Source organism: Protopterus annectens, chromosome 1.part2 (assembly GCF_019279795.1).
Source record: "Protopterus annectens isolate FY-2018-M chromosome 1.part2, PAN1.0, whole genome shotgun sequence".
NCBI classification, from domain to species: domain Eukaryota; kingdom Metazoa; phylum Chordata; order Ceratodontiformes; family Protopteridae; genus Protopterus; species Protopterus annectens.
The window spans coordinates 565,545,670-565,568,683 of NC_056727.1; the positions used below are offsets into that span (position 1 = coordinate 565,545,670).

At 40.8% G+C, this 23,014-nt stretch overlaps 1 protein-coding gene across 3 annotated transcripts in view; it reads left to right on the forward strand.

The window, feature by feature from the left end:
- The window catches only part of VIT (vitrin), a 1,072,224-nt gene that overhangs the window by 437,400 nt on the left and 611,810 nt on the right, over positions 1-23,014 (forward strand). The gene's annotated exons all lie outside the window — the stretch shown is intronic.

Genomic DNA, 23,014 nt, shown 5'->3' on the forward strand with positions numbered 1-23,014 from the left:
TGTCTTGCTTTTTTTTCTGGTGCTTTTCGCCTCGGGTCTCCACTGAAAGCAGGCCTTTGGCTCAGCTGGACTAACCCGTTAACAAGTGATAAATAAATAAATATTGTTGCCCTTTACTCAGACCTCATTAGACCAGTCATTGACTATAATGCCTCCTTTGGCTTGTGATGTATCTGTCTAGCCATATGCAACAACTGGAATGCCCATAGAGATACCTTAGTAAAAGTATGTAAAGCCTAAACAACGTGCTCTACATGGACAGACTCAAAGTCCTGTCACTATAGTTGGTATTACACATACTACTTAAGAGGTGACCAGTGTCTGGAGTACAAGGCCTCCTCTGACCCATTACTGATGGATTTACTGCACATCAGCAAGTCCAGTGCCATCAGAAGTACTCAGTCTAGGGATCTAAACCTTTTCTGCAAGATCAACAGAACTGTTTGGAGTGATAGGTATATCTCACAGAGGATAATGCTGCCCTGGGACAGATTTCCCAGCCACATAAAACAAAGTTCAACCTTGTCTGTAGTCAAGCATAAGGTAGATCTATGGATGCAAACAGAAAATTTACCTTAGGACTGCACCCTGTATTATTAATGGAATGAGGCAGCTCCTAAATGCTTTATCCCATGCATGAATCCCATTAAATTATCTGTGGTATGATACCAATTTTTCTCATTAGGGGTAATATATAAGTATCAACCATAGGGGTAAGAACAACCTCTAACCAAATGGGGTAAGTTAATTTGAGCACAAAAAAGGGAAATTGGCTAGTTTTAAAATTGACCTCAAGGGCAGCTAGCCTAGTACTTACCTGTGAACCTATAATGAACAGAGTTCCTCCACTCGTCCTGTTTCCCAGTCCTAAACTGAAAAGACTTGTATGACCCCAGACGTGTCAGCTTAATTTAGGTGTATCTGATATGACTGAGAATTCAGTAACTGCAAACATGTCTGGAGATTAAGTGGATACAAATGTCCCATTAGCCTTTTATAGGCTGCACTGTTTTCTTGGTCAGTCAAAGAGCTGTTGATAAGAATACAGTGTTAATTACTAAAGTATGTTACATATGGAGATTAAAACTCAGAACTGCAAAGGTGGAAGACTTGGTTGGCTAAAGGGTTAGATATGCACTATGAAGGTTTGTGTGCTGTGATAATAATACCGTTTAATGTGGACCAAAAATTCTCATACATTTGACTAGTCCATGTCCTATATGGATTATTTATTTGTTTTTTTTGCAGTTTGTTTTCCAGGATAGTCCATTGGGTTACAAGGAGCCCATTTTCAATGGAGTCCTGGGGGAGAAAAGCTCCAGAGAAATACAAATACATAGTACAGAAAGAGCACAAATCCATAATATACATTTCAATTAAATGTTAAATACATATTTTGTATAGTACAGACCTATATTGCACAATTCAAATATATGTTACATAATACAGAAATAAAATAAGATTTTCATTAGAAAAATTACATCAGGTTAATTCAGTAAGTAGTAGTTTTTGTTTTTTTTTAAGTCATTGGTCGAATATGTCCCAAGGGATTTAAAACTTTAGGAGGCAGTGACAGGCAACATAGTTTGAAAGTTAGGAAGAAAGTGTGGTAGAATTAGGTTGGATGAGAGCAAGAGCATTTCCATTGTGAAGTAAGGTGCCAGTGCAGTGAGGTTTTAAACAAGGAGAGACTGCTGGTGGTGCGAATGGGAGAAGGGAGAGAGTTCCAGAGGCAAGCAAGAGAGAAGGACATCAATTGATTCCCAGCAGGACGTGTTGGTTTATGCAATGTAATTAGATTTTGGGAATTGGATCATAGAAGTCTATCTGATTTATGCATTTCAAAGGTATTTGCTAGGGAGGGGCAGAGAGACGGGTTATGAATAAGTTTATGTGCTTGGATGAGCTGGGTATATGTGAGGAAGTTTGGTAATTCTAGCCAACTTAGTTGTTGAAGGGAATTACAGTGGTGAGAAGAGGCTCTATGACCTGCCACAAATTTAGATATTTTGTTATAACAAGATGAGAGTTTTGTTTTGAGTGAAGATTATAGGCTGGTTAGGATAGATGCACCATATAAAAGCGATGGGATGAGGTCTGTATTAGCTTATGTAATCCTGGTGGTGGGAGAGATAAAGCAACTGTGGTGGTAAAGCATACCTAATTTTTTTATGGGGTATTTTGATATTTGCTTGTAGATGTTTACCAAATTTTAGTTGATTGTCAATGATAATTCCTAGTTATTTTGTGTCAGAGACTAGTTCTAGGGGGGTATTGTTATTGCTAGTAATTATGAAGGATTGTTTGTCTAGGGAAGATGTTTTGGATGCATTGAATAACATAAGTTTTGTTTTGGTTGCTTTAAGGGATAGATGGTTGTCAAGAATCCACTGTTCAGTGGAAGAGAAGGCAGCTTGTGTTAGATTGTTAAGAGTTGTGATGGAAGGGGAGGAACAGATTATAGTAGAATCATCGGCATATTGGATGAGACTGGAGTTAGGAATGGCTTGGAAAAAATCATTTATGAATATGTTGAATAGTAGGGGGGGGGCCTAGAATGGAACCTTGGGGGACACCTGTGGATGTATTAAGGAAGAGTGAGGTAGCTTTTTTCCATTTAACTGCTTGTTGTCTGTTTGTGAGATAGCTTGAGAACCACTGGGTAGAGGAAGGGGATAGGTTAAGTTTAGAGAGTTTGGTAAGAAGGAGGTTGTGGGAAATAGTGTCAAATGTCTTAGAGAGGTCGAGGAAAAGAGTGGATATGAAGTGGCCAGAGTCATGGGCTTTGTTGATTGTTTCTAGGAAGGAGAGGAGGGCAGTGGAGGTACTATGACCTGGTTTAAAGCCATGTTGTGTGGGGGTAAGAAGCTGATTATTGATGAGGTAGGGTAAGAGTTGTTGGTGTACACACTTTTCAAGTAGCTTAGAAATAGGGGATAGGATGCTGATAGGGCGAAAGTTTGGGATGTCATTATTATTGCCACCTTTATGGAGTGGAATAATAAAGGCCTTCTTCCAGAGCTGGGGGAATGGCTTTCTGAGACAGACCGATTAATTAGTATGCTGATAGGGAGAGCAATGGCTCCTGCCGCTACTTTTAGGAAGTAGGAGGGAATTTCATCAGGGGCATTGGAACCAGGTTTTAATTTTAGGAGAAATGTTATTATGGTGGATATAGAGATGGGATTGATAAAGAAAGGTGGAGGTTGGGAGCAAGGGATGCTAGGGGAGGAAGGGATGGAAGCACGCTGAGGAGGGGCTGTAGAGGTGTTGGTGAAGGATGATGTTAGCTTGCTTATGGACACTATGAAGAAAGAGTTAAATTGGGTGGCCAAGTCCATGTCAGAGGCATCTGGGTTGGGGCAAGGGTTTTCTTTTTTTCCCGGGTTGAGGAGAGCTGAGATTCCTTTCCAAAATAGTTTGGGATAGGTGAGGTGGTTGGTCTGGAAAGTGGAGAAATAAGCTTTGCAGTCTAAGGTAATACATTTTTAGACTTTATTTCATAGTGTTTTATATTCATTTAGTGCAATAATGGTTTTATTTTTATGGTAACATGTCCAGGCTTTGTCATGGAGTCACATAGTACCTAAGGTGTTTTTGGTTAACCAGGGTACAGGGTTACTTTTTATATGTTTTGTTTTTAGAGGGGCAAAGGAGTTGAGCAGGTTTGTGAAAGCAGAGTTAAAGTAGGATAGAGCATTATCTAGGGAAAGAGTTTTAATGGGTTCCAGTTTGTGCTTTTTAGTGCATTTGAGAAAGTTTCAGCATTGAAGTTCTTTAGGCTACGAGTGGAAATATAGGTGTGAGTTAGTTGTATGGAAGAGGGGAGACGGTGGGCAAAACTGGGGAAATGGTCAGCTAGTGGGTCTGTGAGAATACCACTATCAGAGATGTAGTGAGGATGGGATACTACAATCCAGTCTACTGTAGTTACAGTGATGGAGTTTTTGGAAGGCCTGGTAGTGGAATAGATTAGTTGTGTAAAGTTATATAAGTTAATATTGAGTGAGTTAATGGGAGATTGGATTGTGGCCCAGTTTATGTTCATGTCCCTCAGGATTATGGTTTCATGAGTAACGTTGGTAGAGACCCAGGAGAGAATATCTTCAAGGGATGAGATATTGTCACCAGGAGGAATATAGAGGGAGAGAACAAATATGACTTTATGCTTGTTTAGGTGGAGTAGGGCTAGTATTATGTCTGCCTTGCCAAATTTGGGAAAGGGTTTGATATAGGGGGTGACTAAGAGCAATGCCGAGTAAAGGAGTGCTACACCACCTCCCTTTTTATGTGTTCTGTCATTCCTTAACATACAGAAGTTGGGAGGAGTTATTTCAGAATCTTGTATGTGGGGCTTAAGCCAGGTTTCTGAGCTGAAGAGAATATCGGGCTGGTTATGTAGAAGCCAGGCATGAAGGTTTGGAATTTTGTTACATAGCCTCTGAGCATTTAGAGCTGAGAAGTGGAGGGGTTTGTTTGCCTGTTACTTGGGGGGATGGATGTAGTGTGGTAGAGGGGCCTGGGATTGGGTGGATGTCCCCAGAGAGAAGGTTAGAGATAAGATGATGGATGAGGTATTTGGTTTGTTTTGGGTGTAGTATACAGGTATAGAGTTCTGTGGACATTAGACTAGTGTGGTTGGGAACAGTGTTTTTAGAGTTAGGTAGAAGTCTATAGGGGAAGAGCATGCTAGTGTTGAGGGGGTAGAGACTGGGAGATATATGAGTAACAGTAGATGTGTCCCTTGTAGAGGATGGGGTAGTGGTGCGAAATGGGGGAAAGTGGTTTGCATTAATAGGTTGGGTGATATAATTTAGATAAGTTAAGGTAACTAGAAGTATTATTTGAGTAAGTAGAGATAGAGATTTGAGAGTCATGATGTTAGTTATTAGAGCAGAAGTAGAGGGTGAGATAAGTTGTGAAGTTAGTTTGAGTAAGAGATTATGGTTTAGGTTAATTGTTTAGTAATTTCAGGATAAGTTGTTTGGCAGTAAACTCTGAAAGGTAGGCTTACTATAATAAGTGAAATGTGGGAGGAGATTTTGGGGGTATGTTGGGTAGTTTGGATTGGATGTTGGAAGTGGTGGGAGTGGCTAGCTAAGTAGTTTGGGTTAGATGGTGGAAGTGCTGGGAGTGGCTAGCTAAGTATAAGTGTAAGGGTATTGGGGGTGGGTGAGATTTGGGGGTAGGGGAGCGGAGTGAACCCGTAAGGTGAACGGAGCGGGTAGAGCCAAGGGAGGGAAGAATCAAGGTCAAAAGTGAAAAACAATCAGTGGAATGTAAGGTAAGTTGAGATGAAAGTATGCAAGGGGTAAGGGATATTCTAGCAGTGATATAGGGAAAGGATTAGAGTGGTTCAGAGAGGTAAAAGATGGCACCACAGGATGGAAGGCAATGTTAAAGAGTCTGGGGGAGGAGTTGGAAAGAAAAGAAAATGAAAGAAACTGGGGGAGGGGTTGGAATAAAGACTGGAGATGGATATCACAGTGGCCTAGCTGGTTGGAACCAGTACTGACAGGGCCAGATCAGCAGTGTGAAACAGCACTGAAACAATTAGAAAGGAAGCAACTGTGAAAATCAGAGCTGAAGATGGAATGAGTGCAAGCCAGAGATGGAAATGTTGCAGATATAAGTTCAAAAACAGGAGACAAAGGGAACAAAAGATGTACTAAAGGTTAAACAACACTCTAGAGTGTGGCTGGCAACATCAAACCTACATATACTGGAACTATTGAAAGTTAAAATAACATTAAACTAAAAGCTATTGGTACTATTAGTTAAAACAGCAAGGAATGTGGTAGACTGCTGACATTGTGTTGTTGCCTGGTGGCCAAAGTAAGTTACTACAGCCAGAAAAACTAACCTGTGTGTATGTTCATCTGCCCTGTAGTAATACTTTAAATAAGGAGCAGTTTACTTGTTTAAAAGCAGATAGTTTTAAAAACAGATTCGGAGAGTGGATAAATTGCAATAGAAGGAACACCTACAGTTTAGAAAGTTGTGCTTTTTAGTTTGTAGTTGGAGCTGCTTCAGGCAGGTAACTTAAGCAGATTTATATTCTTTCACAAGGTATTTTGCTGGGTGAGTCTTTTGGGCAGGGGATGACCACAGAGTTTTTAACCCATCAGAAGGAGTTTAGAAAGCTGTGCTTTTTAGTTTGTTTTTGGAGTTGCTTCAGGCAGGTAACTTAAGTAGATTTATACTCTTTCACAAGGTATTTTGCTGGGCGAGTCTGTTGAGCAGGGGATGACTACAAAGTGTTTAACCCATCTGGAGAAGAGTTTTAGAAAGCTGCACTTTTTAGTTTGTAGTTGGAGCTGCTTCAGGCAGTTAACATAAGCAGATTTATACTCTTTCACAAGGTTTTTTGCTGGGCGAGTCTGTTGGGCAGGGGATGACCACAGAGTGTTTAACCCATCGGGAGAAGCTTCTAAAGCCAGAAAGAACACAGGCAGGGGAGAGTAGAAGCTTCCATGAGGACTGCGATTATGGTTTTTTATGGTTTTGATTTTAAATTTAGTCAAAGTAGCTGAAAGGTGTAGTATTTATCTCCATGGATATATAGTTTACATGTGCTTTTATTAGAGGCATTTTTGTTTAAGTTTGCCATTCTGGTTTGAGCTTACTGTAGAGAATAGCTTCTTTGAGAAGGAATACCTGTTGTGAAGTTTGTGACTGGGGTTTAGATGCTATAAAGGTAGTGAATGGTGGAGTATTTGGGAAATCAGGGTTGGGGAGATCCAAGCAGACCAAACCTCCCATGTCAGTAGGAGTCAGTCAGGCTGTACATTTGCAGTACTGTGAGAATCCAGTAGTATGGCACTGAGGCAGAATGGTTAGTCTACTAAAAATGTAACTAAAGAAGCGTATGAGTTGACCAGTGGCACCTAAATCTATTCATGTTATCTAAGCGTGATTAATTAGTAACACAGACACACAGAAAATACATCTGCATGCACATCTGAGAAATTCATCTTCAGTGTTTAATGTTATGATGATTCAAGCTTTGAAAACTATATCTGAATAATTTCATTAATAGTTGTTGAAACAGATTAAATAGTGTAATGCTGAATTGTTCATTTTTAAGAAGCTGCTACCCCATCCCAAAACATAGACACCAGTTCACTGCTCAAAGCTGCAAATTACCAAATTAAAACACCCACTGTAGTAATGTCATAACTGCCAATTAAGACTAAGTCATTGTTTCCATAGCCCCACTTCAGACAGTGTCCAGCACTACCTGTTACACCTATTAAGGTTCTGCCAGTTGTCCCCCAATACACACATGTGCATGCATATATACATGCTAACCTCCACAATACCCCAACAGGTGACATATTATTCCCAGACAAGGTGACCAGCACAGTCCTCTGCTTCAAGTACTCAACAACCCACCATATGGGTGACACAGTGCAAAAGCGAATTTGCACTAACCCTATATGTACATTTATTTGTCATACATCAGGCAAATGCATATGGTAGAAAATGGAAGGGCTATGCCATTTGCCACCTCTGTGGCACATAGTGACAGCTGGTGGGACAAGGTGGTCAGGCTTTTCATAGCAGGACTAAAGGCAGAAACACTCAAGGAACAGGAACATAGCTTAAACAGCTACTCAGCCATAGTGAATGGACTCCATGGATCACTTTAAAACAGGCACTAGTGTACCAAAGATGGAATAGAAAAGGTAAGACTACAAATATCTTGCTTAGTGAGCAAAAAGATGCAAGAGACAGTAAGAAATATTTTTGAAGAAGGTGATATGAGAGTTCATACATGCATCTTAAATAATGCACACTGATGATGTTGAATAGTATAGAAATGCCATACAAAGACTAAAAAGTTAAATTGTACCTTATTTATTTGAAGCCAATTTTTAGGGAGGAAATTTTGTTCTGGTAAACCTTGATTTTTCTTCATCACATTATATGACAGGTTAGCTAAATTGTGACACACATGATCAAGCTTGAGAATAAAAGTGTAAAACAGTCAGAAAAATGCCGCCACCCTGTAGGAGCAAAGGTTGTTGAGAATCAAAATAAGTGATATACCCCATAATGCAACTCTTTAGAGTATTCACTCAGAGATGAGGGAAAGTTGAATTTGGCACACAGTATTCCTTTTACTAGCACCTAGACAACTGTAACCGAAATCAGTAACATAATAGAACAGAATGTTTCTTATTGCCAAATTGCATGTTGAATACTTGAAGGCTAAAAGACTACTAGATCTTACCGGATTAAAGTGATGTTAGAAAAAATTATACTCTAATTATGTGAAGGTTAGTTATGTGGAGGTCATTAGATATAAAGAATTGAGTAACCTAAATACTTTGTCAAATATTATTCAGTCCTGAGAGTCTTGAGAAAGTTATTAATTTGTGAAATTGTGACTTTAAGCAAAAAAACAAAGACAAAAGCCAGGAATCAAGATGAAGTGAGCAACTGTCACACTGACAGCTCCAAGGAGCAAACTATGTGGCAAATAATAATGAAAAGCCAGATCCAAGAGATACAAGTAAGAATGCTTACTGGAAAAGCTTGCCTGACTGGGTAAAAATTAGTGATCGTTGTTTCTGGAACTTTACTCATTTCTATGCACGTAGTCAATAGTGCTGAAAACTGGCAGAACATAGCACAAATGAATAACTCATTATTTTGCAGAGAACCTATTTGTTTATTCCTGAACAAAACTTTTCTCAACTCATAATGTCTAAATTTGATAATTTCTCAAACTTCACTGCTGAGTTCATTTGGAATCAGAAACAATTCTCCAGCACAGTATACTATTAATAGTCATGGTTGCCTGGCTAGTCGAAGTGCCGCCATCCTTTTAGATATATGCAGCCAGTCTGATGAGAAGCATATTCATCAAATCTGGGTTTGAAAACATATTTTGTATGTTAGGCAAGGTCACCTCTGAGCAAGCATTAAGATATTTCAGTAGCAGCTGAGTTCTTTCAGTCGGGCAGCATAGGACAGATGTTTGAGACCAGTTATCCTTTGGTGAGGAACGTTTCTATCCTTTTGATAGCTGCTGCAAGTGTTCTTGGGTCATATGTTAATTGACTGAGAATGAATAACAGATACATTTTCTGGTCTGTGATGTATATTGTCATGTTCCACTTTAATAAGACAACCAACACCAAAAAAGACTTTTTGACAACCTTTCTATTGCTTGAACATAATAATTTTATCACCAGCACTTCCTTTCATTGAACAGTGAAAACATTATGACCATCCATAAGGTGAGCAATGTAGAAGGCATTCCCATCTTCCTAACTACTTTAGCTACATGGGTGTCGAATGACAGACTACTATCAACCTGGGTCCCCAGGTCCTGATAACTTCTTCTGTACTCAGTGGATTGCCACCTATTTGGTAGCTAGGGGTAACCTTGTTTTTCCCGAAGGGTATGACTATGCATTTTTGGCATTTAACTTTAGGCCATGGCTCTGGCACCAGTTATCCGTTCTGTGAGACCCTTCTGAAGGATATCTGTGTCAGATGTGTTTTCTACTATGGCCCAGTTTGCAGTCATCTGCAAACTTTGTCAACCATAACCCTCCTGTGTTTGCTTGTACTTGGAAAAGTAGATGCCAAACAAGAGTGGGCCCAGGACTGAGCCCTGTGGTACACCACTTGTGACAGGCTTTGAGTCTGACATGGCGCCAGCAACTCTGACCCTGTGGGTTCTGTCACTCAGCCAGTTTGCAACCCATCTTGTGATGTATGGGTTAACATTTAAGCTGATGAGTTTTTCAATGATACCCGAGTGGGGTATTGTATCAAAGGCCTTAAGCCAGATCGAGGTAGGCTGTATGGACTGCCTTTCCCTCATCAATGGCTTTGGTGACTGTTTGAAAAAGTCAACCAAGTTTAGAAGGCATGATCTGCCTTTGACAAAGCCAAACTGGGATGGATCAAAGTCTGCAAATTCCCTATGTCTTTATTTATGAGGTCCATTATGATCCTCTCCATGGCTTTGCAGATAAGGCTTGTCAAGCTAATGGGCGGTAATTTCCAGGGTCGGTGGAGGCACCGCCTTTGTGAAGTGGGACCACAGTTGCAGTGCGCCACTCCTGGAGTGCGTATCCAGAGGTAAGACTATGATTAAACAGCTGTCCTAGCTGTGGGTTTAATTCCTCGTTGAGTTCGTGGAGCACACAGCCGGGGACACCATCAGGTCCCATGGATGCTGTGTTTTTTGCTTTGGAGAGAGCATTTCTCACTTGGGCGTTGGAGATGTTTCGGGGGCTGCAATCGCTTGGTATAGATATCTCTCCTTTTGGGGAGGGGAGAAGTTTGCACTGAACCTGTCAGCCAGTATGTTGGCAATGTCTGTAGGATCAGTAATCTTCACATCATTTTGAACTAGTTCTGAGCATATCTGGGAGTTTCCTCCCAGGTTTCTTTATAGCTAAAGAAGGCCTTATGATTGTCTTTTGAGTCTTTAGCTATTTTCTCTCAAAATTTGCTTTGGATGATTTTATGAGAGCTCTTAGTTTTTACTTATAGTGATCAAGGGTGTCTTACCTTTTAAGGATTTTGCTCTATCTTGTAGTAGCTTCCTCCTTTTGTTGTAGAGTTTGTTTATGGCTGGGGTCCACCAGAGTGGGCTTGCCTTTGGTACAAAGAGTCTTTGTTTTGCTTGGGATTGCCTTATCCATGCAGTCCTGCAGGTGCTGGTAGAAGGCATTTGTAAGTGATTCAGCGGCTTGAGTACTGTTTTCCGTCGGCTCGGGGGCCTTAAAGGAGACCACACTAGTCTTTAGAAGTGTGAAGTCGGCTTCGAGAAGTTCTTTACTGTGGTCTTTTTATTTCAGGTGGGCTCGGATGAGGACCTCCAGCGAGATTAGTTTGTGATCTGATCTCACCAGTGAGGGGTATACTTCTGGTGTTGAACATTGTGCTCCCATGTTCGTGATGATGAGATCAAGTATGTTTTCTCCTCTTGTGGGGATGGTGACTAGTTGTTCCATGGCATTTGAGTTTATGAATTCCAGGAACTTTTGGGCTAGGGTGTTTGGGCTTGAGTAGTGTTCCCAGTCTATATTAGGGTAATTGAAGTCACCTAGTATGATGGTGTTTGGTGATACATTTATCCCTCTAGTGTTTTCAGGAAGGCCATGTGAGGTTCCTGAGTTTGTGAGGGTGGCCTGTAACATGCTACAATTTGCAGAGCAGTCTTGCCTATGGTTAATTGCACCTGGATGGTCTCCGATGCATCGTCGTTGCCACCAGTCTTGAGGTGTGGGTGTCTTTGATGAATATGGATACCCCCTCCTTTCTTGGTATTGTCCGGATTTTGGGGCGGAACGCATGATAAGAGGTAAAACCTGATAGTGCTGGGGTGCTCTCAGGAGCCTTGAACCAGGTTTCTGTCACTGCACAGACATCGATGTTCTCCATACTGAGAAGGGCCTCGAGTCGCGTGCATTTTGAGATTTAGACTTCTGGCATTGAGCAGCATTACCCTTAGTTTTTTCCTTTTTGTGTTCTAGGGTGGTAGGTTTAGAATTTGAGCCTTGCCTAAAAGGCACTATGGGGTGGCAAGAGCCTTTGCCAATATCCGAATCCCAGGGGTGACAGGTGCAAGCCGTCCCTTGCGAAGCAGCGTGGCTTGTCCAGCATGTCATCCCAGGCAGACAGACATTGGATCCCCTTTGAATGACACCAGAGTTTAAGCCAATTGTTAAAGCTGATCATCTTATCTCTGTATTGTGGCATCATTCTTGGTGAAGGTAGGATACTGCTCAAGGTCAGGGTCATACCTGCCTGGGCTACATAATCAGAGAGCTCCTCAATGTCTCTTTTCATGTAGTCCAAGGAGGTACGTCTCAGGTCGTTTACACCAGCGTGGACAATGACTGAGTCATATTTGTACCTGCTGTTGAGAGACCTGAGTGCTTGCGTTATGTGGCGGATTCTAGCACCCGACAGGCAGCTTACTGTGACCTTCTCCTTACTCAGTCTGGTGAGCGGGACGTCAGTGTGTCTGACTATGGAGTCACCAATGACTAGTGTGTCTGGCATTGTGAAGGCTAAAAGACTACTAGATCTTACCGGATTAAAGTGATGTTAGAAAAAATTATACTCTAATTATGTGAAGGTTAGTTATGTGGAGGTCATTAGATATAAAGAATTGAGTAACCTAAATACTGCGGCTTGTCAAATATTATTCAGTCCTGAAAATTACAAAATAAATTGATTGAAGAGTCTTAGAAAAGTTATTAATTACAAATTGTGACTAAAGGCATTTAAACCAAAGACAAAGCAGCCAGGAATCAAGATGAATCAGCAGACTAGTGAGCAACTGCTCACACTGACAGCTCCAAGGAGCAAACTATGTATAAATAATGCAATAATGAAATAAAACAAAAGTAGATAAAAAGCCAGATCCAAGAGATACAAGTAAGAATGCTTACTGGAAAAGCTTGCCTGACTGGGTAAAAATTAGTGATCGTTGTTTTCTGAAACTTTACTCATTTCTATGCACGTAGTCAATAGTGCTGAAAACTGGCAGAACATAGCACAAATGAATAACTCATTATTTTGCAGAGAACCTATTTGTTTATTAAAATACTCATCTTAAAATAATTTCATTAAGCAGTACCCTGTGTTATAAACAAAACAAGTCAGTCTGTATATTTTTCTCAACTCATAATGTCTAAATTCTGATAATTTCTCAAACTTCACTGCTGAGTTCATTTGGAATCAGAAACAATTCTGTGGCACAGTATACTATTAATTCATGGTTGCCTGGCCAGTACCCGAGTGCCGCACAAACATCCTTTTAGATATATGCAGCCAGTCTGATGAGAAGTGATTATTCACTGCTGAATAGGAGTCTAGTTTTGAAAAAAACATATTTTTGGTAAATGAGACCAGGCAGTAAAAAGATGTCACATCTGAAAGTTTACTGCAAGCATTAAGATATTTCAGTAGCATCTGAGTCTAAGAAAATAAACTTACCAAGAGATCGGCGTAGGAAGCATCACTCAACGGGAACGATGTTTTATAGACGTAAGTAAGGAGAATGCTGCAGTTATTGCATTAATGCAAAAGGTAGGTAAAACGTCTCTATCTTTTTGATAGCTATTTACAAACCAGGTGTTCTTGGCTAATATGTTAATTGACTGAGAATGAATAACAGCGATACATTTTCTGGTCTGTGATGTATATTGTCATGTTCCACTTTAATAAGACAACCAAACACCAAAAGACTTTTGACAACCTTTATTGCTTGAACATAATAATAAATGCATCAAACTTTATTAAACATAACTTCCTTTCATTGAACAGTGAAAACATTAAAATGACCATCCATAAGGGCAGCTTACCACCACTCACCCTTGGAAGAAGCAGCATTCCCCATCTGTTCGCTTATCCTCACACTTTCAAGGCAGCGTTCCACCGCTAACCTTCGTTCCAACACCTCCTTTCCAACCAGACCACCAAGTCCAAGCAGCAACCACAATACACTTTCCACCATTCTAAAGTCCTTTCACAAATTATCCACCAGAGGGGGAACAGAAGAGGGGCAAGCCTGTCCCTCTTCTCTCCCCACCAGCCTAACAGGCTGTTCCCCCTCACTCCCTCCAGTCACTGACCAGTCCCTCCAAAAACAATCCCAAATTTAAATTAAATATGTCAAGCCCCAAATCACTCAGATGAGTCCCCATCTGCCCTGAACCACATAGTATCCTTATCAGCAAACTCGTTGTGCCATATAGTACTCACCCCCATCCCCCCAACTGCTTTGACAGCCTAAGATTCAGAAATTTCTGTGCCCTGTCAACTGCAGAAAACTTTCTAGCATCCTTCCAAACTAACCAAGGAATAATCTCCCACCACACCAGACATACTGTTGGATAAAGCTTCCTTAAAGCTAAAAAATATTTGATAAACTAACTGCTGCTTTGGTGTCACACCAAAATCATTACCTGCTAGGTTCACCAATAAAATTCTGGGCAACCATAGTTGATTCTGCCTCATCATAAATACCTGAAGCAGCCAATTCCACTTCAACCCTCTAATGTCATGCCAGGTAACCTTCCAACCAAGTCGATGTAACACCAAATCAGTACCGTGACCCTTAACCGCAGCCCGCCTTGCTGCTCAATACACGTACGAATACACTAAGGTGACAATTCTTCTCTCTAAAAAAAAAAAAAAAAAAATTAATCATAGAGTAAGGGTCACCCACCCTCATCTAATATAAGTCAAAAATGCCTTGGAAGACCACTGTCCCACCCTTTTAATGACTTTGATTGAGCTGCTCCCCTGAGCTAAATCTGATGCCCTACCCATCCGGAAAGAATGAGTAGAAAATTTATCTCCATCAATGCCCATACTACAGAAAGCCCTTCTCGTGACTAAAATCAACTGCCCCCCCCCCTGTTAATGCCCTACCTCCTACTGGCCTGAAAACTAAGCCATGTAATCTACTTGCTTGAGCCACATGTAATCTCCTTCCCCATGCCACTGGACAGATCATTTCCAACCTGTCTTCCTCCAAGACTATTGTTGCCCATTTCCCCACTTGATCAGTCTTAGATGATATTAACCTAATATGGAGTGCCCCTGGCAGCATCATAACATTATCCCATACCAGTGATGACACCCAAAAAGCTCCAAAGTACATCCATACACTCAGCGTTCCTCACACATCATAGTCTTCCGAATCACCAAATATCCTACCCAAACCCTGCAACAACATCTTTAAAATTCCTCTCATCACTGGCCATTACCTATCCCTGTTCAGTCCTTCCCCCCTGCCTTTCAATACTTGCTCGACTGTCCAGGATTTAGTAAAATCCTCCAATCTTGCCATCCGGGCAAACACTCCAATTGCTGCCAAATCCACTCTCACCAATCTCACTGCCTTGCCCTTTGCCATAACCACTGACAAGTATCGCAACAGTAACTCTTCCAACCACACACACTCCTCCTCTGGTAGCTGCCTACCAAAACTGTCAAAATCATGCAAAGCCCTACCGTAACCCTTCCTGTTGGACACTGCCCAAGACTGCTGAACCTTCCTGCTGAGCATTGCTGCCCAATCTGCCACACCTCATCTGGCACTGCCATGGGGTCCCCTGCTGCCATTGAAGCCACCTGCCAAAACCTGGAAAACTGAAAATGAGACAGGCTGTCAGCAATCTCATTCTTAACCCCCAGGACATGTACCCCTGTAAAAGAAAAGTTAATCAACAAGCTCTAAAGAACCAATTTAAGCAATACCATCAACAAATGTTCAGATTTAGCCATCTTAGTTTGTAAAACTCTCACAGCTGCAATATTGTCTGAGTTAAACACAACCCTCCTACCCCTCAAACGATTCTGCCACACCACTGATACTGCCCAGATTGGCATCAGTTCCAGAAAAGCAACATCATGTTTCCATTCCTCTGGACACTGAAGCGGCCATGGCACTGCAAACCATTGTCCTGGAAAGAATGCTCCCATACGCAAGCCCCCGGCTGCATCTGTAAACAGCTGTAAATCCCCCTGGCCTACCCAATCTGTCTGCCAAAAAGTAACTCCATTAAACTGCTGTAAAAACTGTAGCCACAAGGTTAAGTCCTCAGGTGTTAATTTGTTAACTCTCACCCAATGATGCTTACCCTTGCCCACTTTCAACATAAATGCCACCGACATATAAAACGTACGTCCCGGATGCACTGCCCTACATGCAAAAATTCAACAACCCCAACAGCTCCATCGCATCCCTCACCCAAACCTTATCTCTAGACTTCATCCATACCATCTTCTCTTGTAGCCTAGCTACCTTCTCTCCTGCCAGGTGGAATTTTCCTAGCCCTGCATCCACTCTCACCCCAAGAAGTCTAACACCTTTGTTTGGCCCTCCAACTAATGAGTGGCTAATGGAACTCGCATCTCCTCGCACATCCCCAAAATCTCCCACATCACCACTAATGCTCCCTCTTTCCCTTGACCCACTAGCAAGAAGTTATCTAAGTAATGTACTACTCTCTGCTCCTCCACCCGCTGTTGCCATATCCAATGTAAGGCCGTACTAAACTTTTCAAAAGTGGAACAAGCCACTGCACAACCCATCGGCATAGCTGTGTCAAAATAAAACTTATCCCCCACTACCATGCCCAACAATGGTTCAATCCTCCTTGCGTACCAGCAAAAGGTAAAAGACAGACTCAATGTCCACCTTCACCAGCCAGGGGTCCTCAAAACTCCTTATGATGCAGACCGCATCATCCAAAGATGCATAAGTCACCTTAACCTCCTCCCCTGGGATAAATTCATTGGCAGACGTCCTTCTGGGTAAGATAAATGGTGTATCAAATGGAACTCACCTTGTCTCTTCTTGGGAACCAAACCCAATGGTGACACCTTGAACTGGGTAAATTGAGGGCTATCAAACAGCCCAATAACCTGCCCGCCTGATGCTCCTTCTCAACCAAAGCCCGCAAGACATCTTCCCTCCCCTGCACTGACTTCATATTCTTCCCCACCTTAACATCCCCCACCAAACTTGACTTGATCGAAAACCCCTTCAAAAAGCCGTCAATCAATTCCCATGCCACCGCCTGCTGGGGATACTGCAACAGCAGGTCCCACAGGACATGCACTTTAATAGGTGAATGAGTCACCCTGGCATCCTCTTGTCCAAAATGTGGATCTCAGCAGACAATTCCCCACCTCAAAAGACCCAAAGACCCTCCCCTCTCCTTACCTCACTTCCTCCTTTCATCTGTCAAACTGCTTAACCCTTTCTTGCCTACTCCCCTCTAACTTATATAGTCTACCCCTCCTACCTACCTCCCTTCCCTTGACCACCCAACAACACCCTTCCCTCCCCACGAAAGATGTCCTGTGACAAATTTTCTGTCCCAAACTTCATTTATTGTTACCTGACTCCACTATTTGTATGACAATCTACATTTGCTACAAGCCAGCCATGTCATGATAGAAGTAAAATCTTAGTAAAGACCTAGTGTATGCCTGTGTTGGCAGTGTCATCTTAAGGGCAAGAAAGTCGAGTTAAACATACATTTACAGAGGAAATAAACACACGTGAAGGCAATCAATCTGGTTAAAAATGGAAGAGGGGAACAGCCCTCACTTCCTCCTTTATTATAAAGCACATGGTCACATGACCTCTCTTGACCTGTCCACACCAACGACATCAGTGTAAGAGCACACATACAATCATTCACTCTCTTTTATTATTATCAGGCAACACCCCCACTTGCTCTTATGCTGTGTACAAATACATTTTAAGAACATATTTTGGATAACTCTTCCTTCACATCCAAATATGTAATGCATGAACTTTTCAATCTTCGACTTCGTAGCAGGTTTAGTAAAGACATCTGCAACCATGTCCATTGTTGGGCAATATTTAATGCTTATTTTGTCATCATTAAGTGCTGACCTGACAAAATGATACTTAATGTCAGCATGTTTACATCTCTGTCTGCTTACTGGATTCTTTGACAAAGCGATTGCCCCTTGATTGTCCTCAGATATTGTTACTGGCACATACTTGCACTCTCCATCCATTCCACTCTACAGCTGCACAAGGTACAAACCCTCCTGTGTTGTTGCTGCCAATGCCATGTAATCCGCCTCACATGGAGATAAACCACAGTTTGTTGTTTCTTTGATTTCCATGAAATAATAGGCCCGTCTCTATTAAGGCTAAAGCAATAACCTGTTGTACTACGTCTATCGTTTTGATCTGTTGCCCAGTCTGCATCTCTGTATACTATAAGCTGAAGTTTCCCTTCACTTTTCTTGTAACACAGCTCTCTGTCCATTGTACCTTTTAAGTATCTTAACACATGTTTGGCTAGTGTTAAATGAGATTCACTTAGTTGTGACAAATATTGTGAAAGTTTACTTACAATCCAGCTAAGATCAGGTCTCGTGCTCGTCATAACATATATCAAACTACCCACAAGCTCACAATATTTTCTTGGATCTGTAGATTCACTGTCACATTCAAAGTTTGTTTTTTGTTCGGAAGGATTACTTCCTACTTTACAATTAGACATACCAAATTTCTCAAGAATTTTTGTGATGTACCTATTTTAGTTTATCTTTACTTCACCACTATTCAGGGTAAAGTCAATGCCAAGAAAATGTCTTAGCCTTCCCAGATCTTTCATTTTAAATTTAGCTTTGAAAATTTCTTTTACATCGTTTAGAGATTCATTGTCACTAGCTGCTATAATGAGATCGTCAACCCATATAATTAGGACTGTTTTCTCATTTTCAGCCTGTCTAGTGTATACACAGTGGTCTGCAGGGTTTTGGATAAAACTATTTTCACAAAGATAATCGTGCAACATTTTGTTCCAGTTATGCCCTGATTGTTTCAATCCGTACAATGACTTATTCAGTTTACAAACCAATTTTTCATCATTATTTGATTTATTTTCAAAACCTTCATGTTGCTCCATATATACCTCACAGTCAATAGGAGCATGTAAATAAGCCGTTTGTACATCCATCTGGTGCAATTCTAAATTGTACTGAGCTGCCATCTGCATTAGACTTCGTACAGATGTCATACTTGCAGTTGGTGCAAATGTTTAATTTTTGTCTATACCAGCAATTTGACTGTAGCCTTTAGCCACATATCTGGCTTTGTAAGTCTACCCCCCACTGCATTTTTATCTTCTGGCAGTGTGGTAAGTGTAAATGTGTTGTTTTCCTTGAAAGACTTAAGTTCCTCCTTCATAGCTTTGACCCACTTCTCTGAGTTAGACAAAGTCATAGCCTCTTTAAAGCTCTGTGGTGTGCTGCATATTAGTCTGTAACAACAGTCAACTAACTATCACATAATAGTCATTTTCAACTTTACACTCATAGTCCTTCAAGTTGGTTTTCTCTCTCTTTTAGAGTAGTGTGTGTCCTGCCTTTCCTCTTCTTGTCTTATTTTTGTGCCTCCATCATTTATTATAGATTCAGTATGATTTACTTGTATTTCTTTTGTGATTTGACTGTCAGCTTTTGATTCTGACTTAACATGCACACTTCTTCTGGTATTAAAATCTTCATTCATCACTTCTGGGTCTGTCTGAATCTGGCATTCAGCTACATTCTTAGTAATGAACTTGACTAACCTGTGTTTAAGGACCCTTCCTGTGTCTGGATAATAAACCAGATGTGGTGGGCTGTTTTTATCATATCCAACACAAATCCCCTTATCACATCTTGGGTCTGACTTCTTTTTATCTTGTCTGCATGCATAGCACACTGATCCAAATTCTCTCATCCTTGAAAGATCAGGTTTCTTTCCTGTTAGCATGAAGAATAGGATCTGCCCCACATGCCTGTTATAACATCTGCTGTGAATAAAAGCAGCAATAATTACTGCATATGTCCACAACTCTTTAGGTAGGTCACTCTCTATCAACATACACCTTGCCATTTTGAACAGTGTTCTCAAGTTTCTCTCTGCTGTCCCTTTCTGATGGGGTGAGTAAGGTGCTGATGTTTTGTATCTTATAACATTTTTACTCAGTAGTGACTGAAAGTCTTTTGACATGAACTCAGTGCCATTATCTGATCTGATACACTTTACCCTTTCATAAGGGGCTGAATCTGCAATAAACTTTTCAGTCGCCTTGACTGTGTCACTTTTGGCTTTCAGAAAGTAGACAAATATTACACCTGAGTAGTCATCGGTAAATGCTAAAGTATACTTAAATCCATCTTTTGCTGCCGGCTCAATTTGGGCCTGCCAAATCAGTATGGACTAGTTCAAATACAGTTTTTGCTCTTGCATCTGGTTCTCTGTTTCTGCTCTGGATAAATTTCTCTTGCGTACAGGTTTCACAATCTCGGTTAGGTCTCTTAACTTTACCTTTAATTTTCATACCTTTTACCACCTTTTCTAATTTTGACACATCTTCAAAATTGCAGTGACCAAGCATTTTATGCCTTGCTTGAATGTCATAACGGCTCTGAGATACATCATAATGCATCTCACCTTCATTTTCTTCATCATATGTATCTAAGTAATAAAGTCTATCATACTCAATTATGTCAAACCTGGTGCCATTTTTATAGATGAGTTGGTCCTTTCCTTGTTTAAAGTTGATCGAGGCCCCCTTGGACATTGCTGCCTTAACAGAAAAAATGCTTTGTGGATACATCGGGATATACAGCATCTGAGTCATCATCACCTTTACTTAGTGCCCCTCTGTGTTTAGCAGCCATACCTCCACATTACCTCTCTTCTGTGTGACCCCACAGGTTCTAGTCCCATCAGCTAATTCCACAATGTACTCCTTCAGTTGGAAAGTTGCATCAAAGTGTTTAAACTTTTTCAGGTCGTTAATTATGCGTGATGTGGTGCCAGTGTCCACCATTAATCCCTTCTGTTTTAATTCATGAATCTGATGCTCATTTATTCTGAAGACAAATGTGTGATCATCTGCGTCAGTTGCTTGTTTCACATTATCTTTCTTTTTTCTTCTTTCATCTGCAGTTACTGTCCCTGTGGCTGGAGTTTTTGCGCAAACTACACCACTGTCTCTGCCCTTTATATTCTCTCTGCCTTATGTCCCTTTTGGCCACAGCTATAGCATATAATCTCTGCTTTTACTCTTTCCCCAAGGCCACTCACTTTCATCACATTATCATTACTTACGTTGGCATTCAATTTCTTGGTATGTTCATAGCTTCTCAGCCTTGTTTTGAACTCACCAAAGCTCAACTTATCATCATCTTGCATGATGTGGACTGCAAATAGTTTAAATGTTTGGGGCAATCCTTTCAGAATCTTTGCAATTAGTAATCCATCACTGAGCTTCTCCCCAGTATTTCTGCTGTAATGGCCATTTCAGCCCTAATAATATAGTCTGTGACACTTTCACTGGCTGCCTTCTGGAGGTTTGTTAATTCAGTGTATAGGCTAATTACCTGTGGCTTCCCTTTCCCAGCATAATGGTCTCTCAGGATCTGAAGCACTTCTCTACCGTCATCTGCAGCTTCTCTCATGATGAGGGACAAACTTTTGTCGTCTAAGAACTGTATAGTTCTGCATAGGCCTCCTCATTTTTCTCAGCATCATCTTCCTCCTCATTCTTGTCATCCTCTGTGTCCTGCTGCACATTTCGCAAAATGGCATCTTTCAGCCCTAGCAAGAGCAAGTGTCCCAGAAATTTTGTCTCCCACAACTTGTAATTCTTTTCATCTCCGTCAAAACATAGTCTATTCCATTGGCTTCCTACTTCCCTCCTGGGCCCATAACCTGTTGGCGGTGTCATCTTAAGGGCAAGAAAGTCAGGTTAAACATACATTTACAGAGGAAATAAACACAAGTGAAGGCAGTCAATCTGGTTAAAAACAGAAGAGGGGAACAACCCTCGCTTCTTCATTATAAAGCACATGGTCACATGGCCTCTCTTGACCTCTCCACACCAACGACGTCAGTGTAAGAGCACACATACGATCATTCACTCTCTTTTATTATTATCAGTCAACAGCCTGTCTGGAATATTAGTTCTTTAGCTGTATGTCAAATAAAATGCAGTTCTGAATCAATTCCAGAGCCCACAGCACCCCCAGTCTCAGTTTGCTATTATAGCTGACAGCAAATCAGTGAGACTTACAAATGTCGTTACTACTGCTTTGCCACTAAAGTGCAGTAGATACTTTTATATCAACAATATCACCACTCATTCATGAATGGCTCATCATCACCACCATGGTTTTAACTTAACTTCATGAAATTTACAAAACTCCAGATGACTTTGTATAGTCCCTATCACCAGAAACTCACAGTACTGAAGGTACTGTAACTAACACAAAGCAAGTTATAAGCCAGTTGTTATAATTACCATTTAAGATTGTTAACAAAATGCATTTTAATTGTCTTACCACAGTCCAGGTATTTTATTCTAACACAAACCTTCAGTGGACATATAAGACAACTGGAACTCACACCTTAAAACTACTGTATTCCAATACTTCAGACAAGCACTATACATGGCCCAATACCTGTATCTCTTCCCCTGATGCACACACTACCTACCTCCGTCTCTCTCTCTCTCTCTCTCTCTCTCTGTTCTCCCTTCTCTCTATATATTCCCCACTATAGTACACACTTCCAGACTGTCATTAAGGCAGGCTGGGTAGTCAGTTCTCTTATCAGCACACATACAGTCCCAGTTACCTAATCAATTTAGTTTAGAATGTAGAACTTCAGATTAAACACATCATCGTCTTACACACTGCATAAGGTGAAATTTGTCTCTTTGAGTTTTCTTCCTTTATCTTTCTCTCCATTTTTCTTTCCATGTATCTACAACTTAAATGATGCTTTAATCTTAAACAGTATCTTTTTAGTTTTCTGAATGCCTTAGTTGTTACTATTCATGGAGGTGCAACCATTACATGCACATTTCTACCTGTCTAATAACAATTAACATTATTTCATGCCTTGCTAAGCAACATTTTAACTATGTATTAAATTGTGTAGGATATAGCTCTCAAAAAGGTTGAATACAAGATATGCCCTCCCATAGCAGGTACATACCTACTCATGTATGCATTTGTTTGATGCTGCAACTAAAGCAAAGACAGAGGGGGAAAAACAGGGAATATGGCAATTTGGTGAGACCAGTCCTTATCTCTGTCATTTCCATTTACTGATCCCAGAAGCATTTACATGTAGTGTGTCAAGATGGAAAAAAATCACTCTCTCTGTTTTGACTTGCTACAGGGAAGGTGTAATCTGCTGCTGAGGAATTAAGTTCTTGGACTGGGGTAAATTATAGCCAGTCATGGAAATCTGTAATAGAAGTCTGTAGAGTCCTATCTGATTTAAAAGGCTATATGGCAAAAAAGACATTTAACCCAGTAAACTGAAGACACAATAGAAAGAAAATCAAAAAGCAAAACTATTAAGCTTTAATGACACTAGTGTGTTCATAATTTTGGAAAAATAAGACATTAAGGTGCACCATCTCAGTTGCAGCAGGAAATAACATGGTTTGTTATTCTTAAGAGAAAA